This window comes from Ostrea edulis, chromosome 5 (assembly GCF_947568905.1).
Source record: "Ostrea edulis chromosome 5, xbOstEdul1.1, whole genome shotgun sequence".
NCBI classification, from domain to species: Eukaryota; Metazoa; Mollusca; class Bivalvia; order Ostreida; family Ostreidae; genus Ostrea; species Ostrea edulis.
In genome coordinates this window covers 33,827,383-33,836,060 of record NC_079168.1, presented here as the reverse complement: position 1 = coordinate 33,836,060, position 8,678 = coordinate 33,827,383, and the positions used below count along the sequence as shown (strand labels likewise).

At 30.4% G+C, this 8,678-nt stretch overlaps 1 long non-coding RNA gene across 1 annotated transcript; it reads right to left on the bottom strand.

Annotated features, from left to right (window-relative positions):
- Window positions 1-1,910: 1,910 nt before the first annotated feature.
- On the bottom strand, window positions 1,911-7,295 carry LOC130054863 (uncharacterized). The gene is made up of 4 exons (XR_008803202.1): window positions 7,209-7,295; window positions 4,547-4,631; window positions 3,921-3,976; window positions 1,911-1,929 (listed from the first exon to the last, which is right to left on the bottom strand). It is a non-coding gene; the product is annotated as an uncharacterized LOC130054863 (long non-coding RNA).
- Between the last annotated feature and the right edge of the window lie 1,383 nt (window positions 7,296-8,678).

The window sequence follows — 8,678 nt, the reverse complement described above, 5'->3', positions numbered from 1 at the left end:
GGCAACAGTAATAATTCCATTGTTTATAACATATGCAAATAAAGAAATTGGGGAGACTGCTTTCTTCCATTTTTCATTTATAGTGGTATTTAGGGTAAAGACAGAACTGCAAACATATATGCATGAATTCATGGAGAATTTGTATAAAAAATTTATCTTTGGTAGTAAGTTTTTAACACCCCCTCCCCCCTCCGAATTAAGAAATCATGATTTTTTTCGAACTTAGGAGAAAAGTTCCCCCTCCCCGATTTAGGATTTTGTAGAGTGGGCAAGTCACAGGACAAAACAATTTTTTTTCTCTTGTCAAGGATTTTTAACAAATTAAGTTATCTTCAGCATTGGTTACAAAAAGAGAATATTTTGCATTGAAAATAGAATTGGTGAAGAAAATGTGCGATTCCTCCCTTATAGTATAATTGCGACTGATATAAACTGCACAAAATAATATATTACATTTTAAGTTAATCATCAACGTCACAGAAAAAATGAAATTGATGTTATTGTTAGATTCTATTACTACACTTCTACAACATGCTATTTTTAGATTTATTCCTCTTTAAAGATATCTCATAAATTTTATAAGATATCTTATTAAACTTACAAGATATCTTCTAAAGTATATGAAATATATTAATTGTATCCTTTATAATTGGATATCTGATAAAAGATAATAAAATATGTTATATAGTTTATAAGTTATCTTCTAAAACATATAGCTTATGTCTTTTAAGATATCTCAAACTTAATAAGATATTTTATAAGATATCTCAAAAACGAAATTTTATAAGACATCTTGTTAACTTTATAATGTATCATATGAATTTACTTTTATAAGATATATATCATAAAACATAAAAGATATCTTGCATGTATATTATAAGATATATCAAAGTTTGAGCTATATTTTTTTTTAAATTGTTTATGAGATATCTTATAAGATATGTAAAGTAACTTATAAAACTTGTGAGAAATCTTATAAAACATTTAAGATATTTTATGTTTTATAAGATATCTGTTAAACATTATATCATTTGATATACAAGATATCTTATAAAGCTTAGGAGATATCTTTCATAATTTATAATATATATCTTAAATATTTTATAAACTATATATTATATGAGATATATATCTTTCAAGATTTATTAGATATCTTATTAGAAATAGAAGATATTTCATAAATTATATATGAAATCCTTAAAGGAATACCCCGTAGATACATTGTATAAATATGGCGTGCCATACACCTCACTTAGGAAGAAGCTAGATTAGCAGGATTTATATAATTATATGAATATATACATATTTTCTATATATCTTAAGAAATATCTGTGAAAAGCCTAATATGCATTTTCATAAATTTAAAACTTAACGTACTAATTTTACTCTTTATGCTAAAGCAATTCATCAGCAAATGTGAATTATTACTACGGTTGTGCTCTGCAATGCATGCATGCAGGTAGTTATAGTTATACAGTATCAAAGTTGGTTAAGAAGTACTATGTACAAGTTACTACTCATAAATGGAAATTCAATGGTTGAAAATTTTCCACATTTATTGAAATATACATAGTTTTCCTATCTATATGTATTGATCAGAAAGTAAGACAATGTTACACCACTGTATCTGCAAAAGTTTTTTTTAAGTCTTAAATATTAAAGAAATTAAACCTTTAGAGTGGAAAATGTTTACAATATGTCTATATATACATAAAATCAGATGCTGAAATTTTATAGAATTTAATTCAATATCAGTATACATGTATATAACAATTTCTTAAAAATTCTTGGAAGTTATTTTTATAACTTTAGTCTGTGACATGCACTTTAGAGCATCCCAGATTACAGGATTTGAAGGTAGATCCTTAATGTAAACTGATGAATTCATTTAGGAATGTGCACTGCACACCATTTCCTCAAAATGAATCTCTGGGGAAAAAAATCACAATGATCAATATAAGCTATCTGAATTTTATTTTCCAGTATGAAATATGAATACTGATTGATTGTCTTAATTACTCCTAAATATCTATTCTGTTTCAATTTAGTATCAATAGCATTAAAGACAAGAGGCCCATGGACCACATTGCTCACATGAGTTACCTTGGCCCATATTTAAAGATTGTTCTTGTATATTTGCATGTAAAGCTTTGATCCTTTACCCCCGTAACTATGATTATTACAAAATTGAATCTGCACTATGTCAGGAAGCTTTCATGTGAATGTAAACTTCGTTGTCCCAATGGCTTCTTGAGAAAAAGATTTTCCCTATATTTTGTATGTTAAACTTTGATCCCCTATTGTGGCCACACCCTTCCCCTGGGGGGGGGGGGGCATAATTTTAACAAACTTAAATCTGCACTATGTCAGCAAGCTTTGACATAAATGTAAGACTTTCTGGCCCAGTGATTCTTTTAAAAAAAAAATCAAAAGATTTTCCTTATATATTTGTATGTGAAATTTTGATCCCCTATTGTGGCCCCATCCTACCCCTGGGAGCTATGATTTTAACAAATTTGAATCTGCACTATGTCAGGGAGCTTTCATGTAAATATAAACTTTTGTCTTACTTTCTGGTCCATTGGTTCTTGAGAAGATGTTATATTTTCCCTATATATTTGTATGTAAAACTTTGATCCCCAATTGTTGCCCCATCCTACCCCCGGGGGCCATGATGTTATCAAACTTGAGTCTGCACTATGTCAGGAAGCTTTCTTGTAAATTTGTGCTTTCCTGGCCCAGTGGTTCTTGAGAAGAAGATTTTTAAAAGATTTTCCCTATACCTTTGCATGTAAAACTTTGATCCCCTATTGTGGACCCATCCTATCCCTAGGGGATCATGACTTTAATAAACCTGAATCTACACTATGCCAGGAAGCTTGCTTGTAAATTTCAGTTCTTCTGGCCCTGTGGTTCTTGAGAAGACTTTTAATGAACCCACCCTATTTTGTGATTATCTCCCCTGTGAAGGGTGGCAAGTTAGGCTGAAATTAACACTATGGTTTTGGAGAAGAAGTTGAAAAGGTTGTACAGATGGACTGATGACAGCAAAAAGTGATCAGAATTGCTCTTTCAAGCTTTCAGCTCATGTGAGCTAAAATCAATTTGGAATTTTTCTTTGCTATGTGATTTATCTCTACCTACACTGCATATACACTATGCCTATTTTACCAGAAAGAAAAAATTTAATTATAACTTTACATATATATTTTATGATTTTTTTTCAAAATAGATATTTAATATAATTAACATTTTATAGAAGAGAAACAAAAATACCATAATCACAATTTGAAACTAAAGATTGTTTATTAGGAAATACAAATGTCTCCCTGAGCTCCCCAAATTGGAAGTTCTCCAAATGAAACTGCCCCTTGTTGTACTGTATGGTATTGAGGAGAAAGCATGAGCAGAAGCATATAAGCATTTATGAACTCCGATAAGCCATATAGAAGAGTTCACAAATTATTTTATACCCTCCACCCCTAAGATTTTAAGAAAACAATTGGATCTTCCTATCCCTACAATATATGCCAATCTGCAAATGGCATTGAAGTATTGTGAAAAGTTTAAGTCTAACTCTGATAATCCATATCAGAGGAGAAGCATTCACAAGCTATTTAAACATCTTCCACCCCTCTTAGATCCACTATAACTTTTAGGAAAATAATTGGATCCTCCCGTCCCAACAATATGCACATCTCCATATGGCAGTGAAGCATTGTACAAAGTTTCAAGTCTAGCGGATAAGCCATATATGGTAGGAGGAGAAGCGTTCACAAGAATTTGTGACAGATAAATGGACAGACAGAAAATACAAAAACAATGTCTCGATCCCCCTGGAAGAGGGGATACATAATAAACTAACTGTAACATCATGCTTCAAAATACTAACGATTTATATTAAGACACTGAATACTTACAATTTACACATGCAAGACACAGTACTATTTGATGGGCAGCAATTAAAACATGGCTTCTAAAAGGAAAAAAATCATGCACTTATTTAGTATGTAACAAAAAATGTAATATTATGATATTATACGATTTGTCAGTAATTAAAGATTCAGTATTCCATGAAACAGTGTGTGTCATCTGCAAGTGTACTAAGTCTACTCAACCAAGACAGGCAAAGTGATAGCATAAGCAATAATGTATCTCTTCATGAAAATATTTCTAAGATCTGCTACATCTTAAATTTTTTGATTTGTATCTGATGAAAGTTTTGAGGTAGAAATTGTGTTTGTGCCTTTGTATGCATGTACATAATTTGTAAATGTAGTTGTACCCCTAAGTAGATTTTACATAATAAAACACTGAACACATATATATGTACTTCATAAGTTCTGTTACATGTACATATACAACCATGCATAAAAAGATGTTTAAATACTATAAAAAAAATTTAAGAAACAAAATTATCTGCATGCAGTCTATAGCTTGGTTAAAAATTTAAGGACAGATAAAATGAGCTTGCTTTGTAGACAGAATAATCTCCTTTAAAATCTTGAAAACAATCATTACATTCAATTATTGGAAGATGTGATACCTTGACAAATCTAGGATTCCTTTGAGGATCTCAAAATACATTTGTTCAAAGGGTGGTGAATCACTCAAAGTCCCCGAAAAGTACACTGAAAGCAGACACATGCACAAACATGTATTATGATTTGAAATTTAGGCTTAAAATATAAATTGCTGTGCAAGTCAAAATAATGGCAAGAGAAAAAGAATCCCACTTCTCTATGATACACTTCCTTGTATTGAGGTGTACCGAAGACGAATCGAATATACCAGTCTAATTTCAATTCAGATTGGAACATATAATTCGTAACTTTTTTCTTTAACTGTAAACAATTAAGTTTTAATATTCTGATCACAATCTCCATTTAAACAAATTAATTGTGTCTTATTGAACTTATTTTCACTTGTCAATGAAACTTTTAGATTTAGTTTGATTAAAATTCCTTATTATAGATAAAATTGAATTACAGATGTCAAGTCCCCCAAACAATGTTTCTTCATTGATCTCTTCAACAATATATGTTTAAAAACTAAGGGTAGTGTGTTTAATTTTTGGTCAGAAACACAATATTTATTTGATGCCTTAATTTATGCTTTTAAATTTTCAAAACTCCATCAACATGCAATATAATAAATATTTTGATCAGTTACAATTGTATTTAATTCACGATTTTTTTTTTACAATTTAAGTCAATTCAGTTAAATATATAGCACAAACTAAAACATGTAAAATAATTAACATTGCACAGTCAGCTTTTCATTAAAGAGAGCTTATGATTACAAAATTCTTTACTTTAGGTTAAATAATACTCAGTGCACACTATGATCCTAACTTGGCCAAACTTGAAAAAAAAAATCCATGTAATATGATCATGCAAAATAATTTCTTCTCCTAAATTTCTAGAACAGCTTCTGGATGATCACAGCTCAATTTTGATTTCTGAGACTTATAACTGTTTAATTATGTTGCGAAATGTAATATTAAAAATGAAACAGCAAAGGTTTCTTACAGACAAAATATACTTGATGTATATTAAAACAATAGTTAATTACAGTGTAGTGCAATGTAATCCTAATTGTGATTCAATTATTTGATTTCAGATTTTAAATTTTTGTACAGATTGTCCTCTAACATACAGATACATGACTAATCTAAATATGAAAAAGATTATTGATATTATTACATGTGTGTTTCTGTAATTATAAGTTTGTAATTGGAATAAGTAAATCTAAATTAATTTAAAAAATCAGAAATGCATGTAGGTATTTCATTCATAAAAGGAGAATTGTTTTTTTTAGAAATGACTTATGAAAATATGTACTGCTTATAATGTATCAATAAAGGAAAAAGTTATGATGTATATCCATGTATATTGTCCCGTCACATTAATGTATGTGTTAATGATTAATATATATCATAAATACTTGCATAAATAAACATTAGTAATACATGTGTGTGGTTACAGAAACTCAGAGCTATAAACTGCCAATCTGTAAATGAGTATGAGACCTGCACCACTCAGGAATTTTAAATGTTTTCTACTATGATTTTATATAAATCAAAGACTGTGATATTTTGCTACATATAAGAAGATTGATGCATGATCTGATAAAAAAAAAATAATTAATGCATTGTCCACTGGTATCTAATATGCACATTTTTTACCAGATTTAATATACATGTTATAGATGACAATTACAACCCTTCATTAGATACAGGGAGGATCCTGTTAAATATAATGCACTGTCCTCTGATGTCCTTTGCAGTTTTGTGATTAACTTTTAAAATTATCGCTGGTACATTATTACTTTGGCTATGGTTACTATATATATACATGTATACATCTAGTCATGTTCTAATTTCCATTTATTGTTGCTTTCCCTCCACTTAAAAACAATCCATAATTGGTCATCTTTGAGCGTACATACATGTAGTGTATGAAAAGGGTGCTATATAAATATGGTATTATTATTATTAAATCATATCATATAAGGAAAAGTTGGAATTTTTCATTTACATATGTACCAAATGATAATCATACAAATACATGTCATATACTAATTTTCTTAGGTGTGCTGCATGCATCAATGAGTTTAATTATCAAAATCTTTACATATCAAAAAATTATGAATGGGTAGTATACACACCCCCTGGTCACCACAATAGATCCAATCAATAAAATTTACTTTCTTCATAAAATAAATTCACTTTATCTATACTGCTAGATTAGGAAAATGATTATGTTTCCATCAAAGAAATATTAAGTTTAGAAGTTTTAAAATACTTGCAATGCATCTTTCGTTGCTTGTAACATGCACATTCACAGATACATACATGTATATACCTCAAACATGAAACAGACTATAATATTTTCTGCGTGGAAATGGTAAATTGTATGCAACATTTCAGTGTTTGATAAATTGAACACAATCCCTATGCGACATTAAAATTTAATTATGGCATTTGAAATAGAAAGATGTCCTCTCAATATTTTTTTTTCACGATTATCAAGACTTCTTTCAAAGTTGGCCTAGGTCCAAATCTAAGGACAATAACTCTTTCTTACCATTTTTTATTTAAGCTTTATTAGCTGATGGCATTAGGAAAATAATGCATTGATACGTAGATCTATATATTGCAAAAACAAATAAAGCACAATATACCATAATTTCTAATTGATACTTACATTAACACTGGAATTCCTTAAAGCACATCCATATCCGGTAAAAAATTCACCGGGTCTCAGGTAGCTCGCGTTGGAGTCTCGGAGCAGCGAGATTATATTTCATTCGATAGGCTTTGATTTTACGCTCTACTTAACACCGATAAAGAATATGTTCCGAACACGTTAGTAGGGGTGTATATACGGGTAGAGTAAATTAGGCTACCTGAAAGAAATATGGCGGATAAGATGAGAAAGGTGTACGTATTTATTAATTCATGTCAGCTTTAACATACGTGGCATTTAATATTCAGTGTTGCTTGTATTTCTGTCATCGTAATCAGAGTGCTCTGGGGCCCATTTTACAAAAGGTCGTAAGTCTTAAAATTAGTCGTAATACATAACTTACGATGTGCGACCGTTTTACAAAGATTTAAGATTTACGAGTTACGATGAAATTCGGTCTTAAAGGTCATAGGAGACGGTTTTTAACAATATGTTTTCTCTCCATAATTATCAACTTTGTTTCATAGACTCCTCATAAAAATAATTTTAAAGATTAATAACGATATTAACTCGAAGAAATTGAAGTGCAAAGGTAGTCGGAATAGAAAATCGTTACCCGATTATAGTTCCTGGGGCCCGTTTTACAGAAAGTCGTAAATATTAAGTCCTAAGTCATAAATTTAAAGAACTTACGACAGATCGTAGGAAGTTTCTCCTTCACAGCTGTTATTATTTTCGTGAGGAGCAAAAATAGTGGCTTGGTAGAGTATTTACTGGATACAGCAATGTATATTTGTTTGAAAGGGTTTTTCTGAAGTTTAGGAATCCAGTATAGGTACGATAACTCATATTCACCCGACCCATTGACTGGGATATAAATGTGTCTAAAACTGAAGCATGGTTTTGAAGAATGCCTGTGAGATTCCACAAATTCTGACACTTATCGTCCGTAACATTGCAATGTTTTACCGTGCCAACGCGTACCACGGCAGAGACCATTTTCCGGTCAAATCGAAACCTACCCGACTTTCACTTTCGATGCCGAACACTCGGCGAGATGATAGTCACTACCTATGTTAAACGACATAAGTTTGACATGGCAAAAACTCGCAACGTTTGACACAATACAATTGGTAACTTCCCATAGAAATTTGAGGGTATAAAATTACTCTATAAAAATTGTTTTGAAATTATCCTTCAACATGATTTAGAAGATTAATTCAAACCAACTCAAGTTGCTCCAAGTATATCGTAGAAAACTCTGACTGGAGTAAAACGTTCTTGTAGTAAAATAACACTTTTTTATTTCTAAGAAACTTTATTACACAGTTAAGATTTCCTGACGTTGACATCTGAAGGATGATACTAAAGCTTTTATGACATACTCATGGCACATTGCAAAATTTAAGCTCAAGAATTAGAAACATATTTTACTGGCTCACCAACGAGGAAAAACAACCAATAAAGTATAAGTACATTGACAGTTAT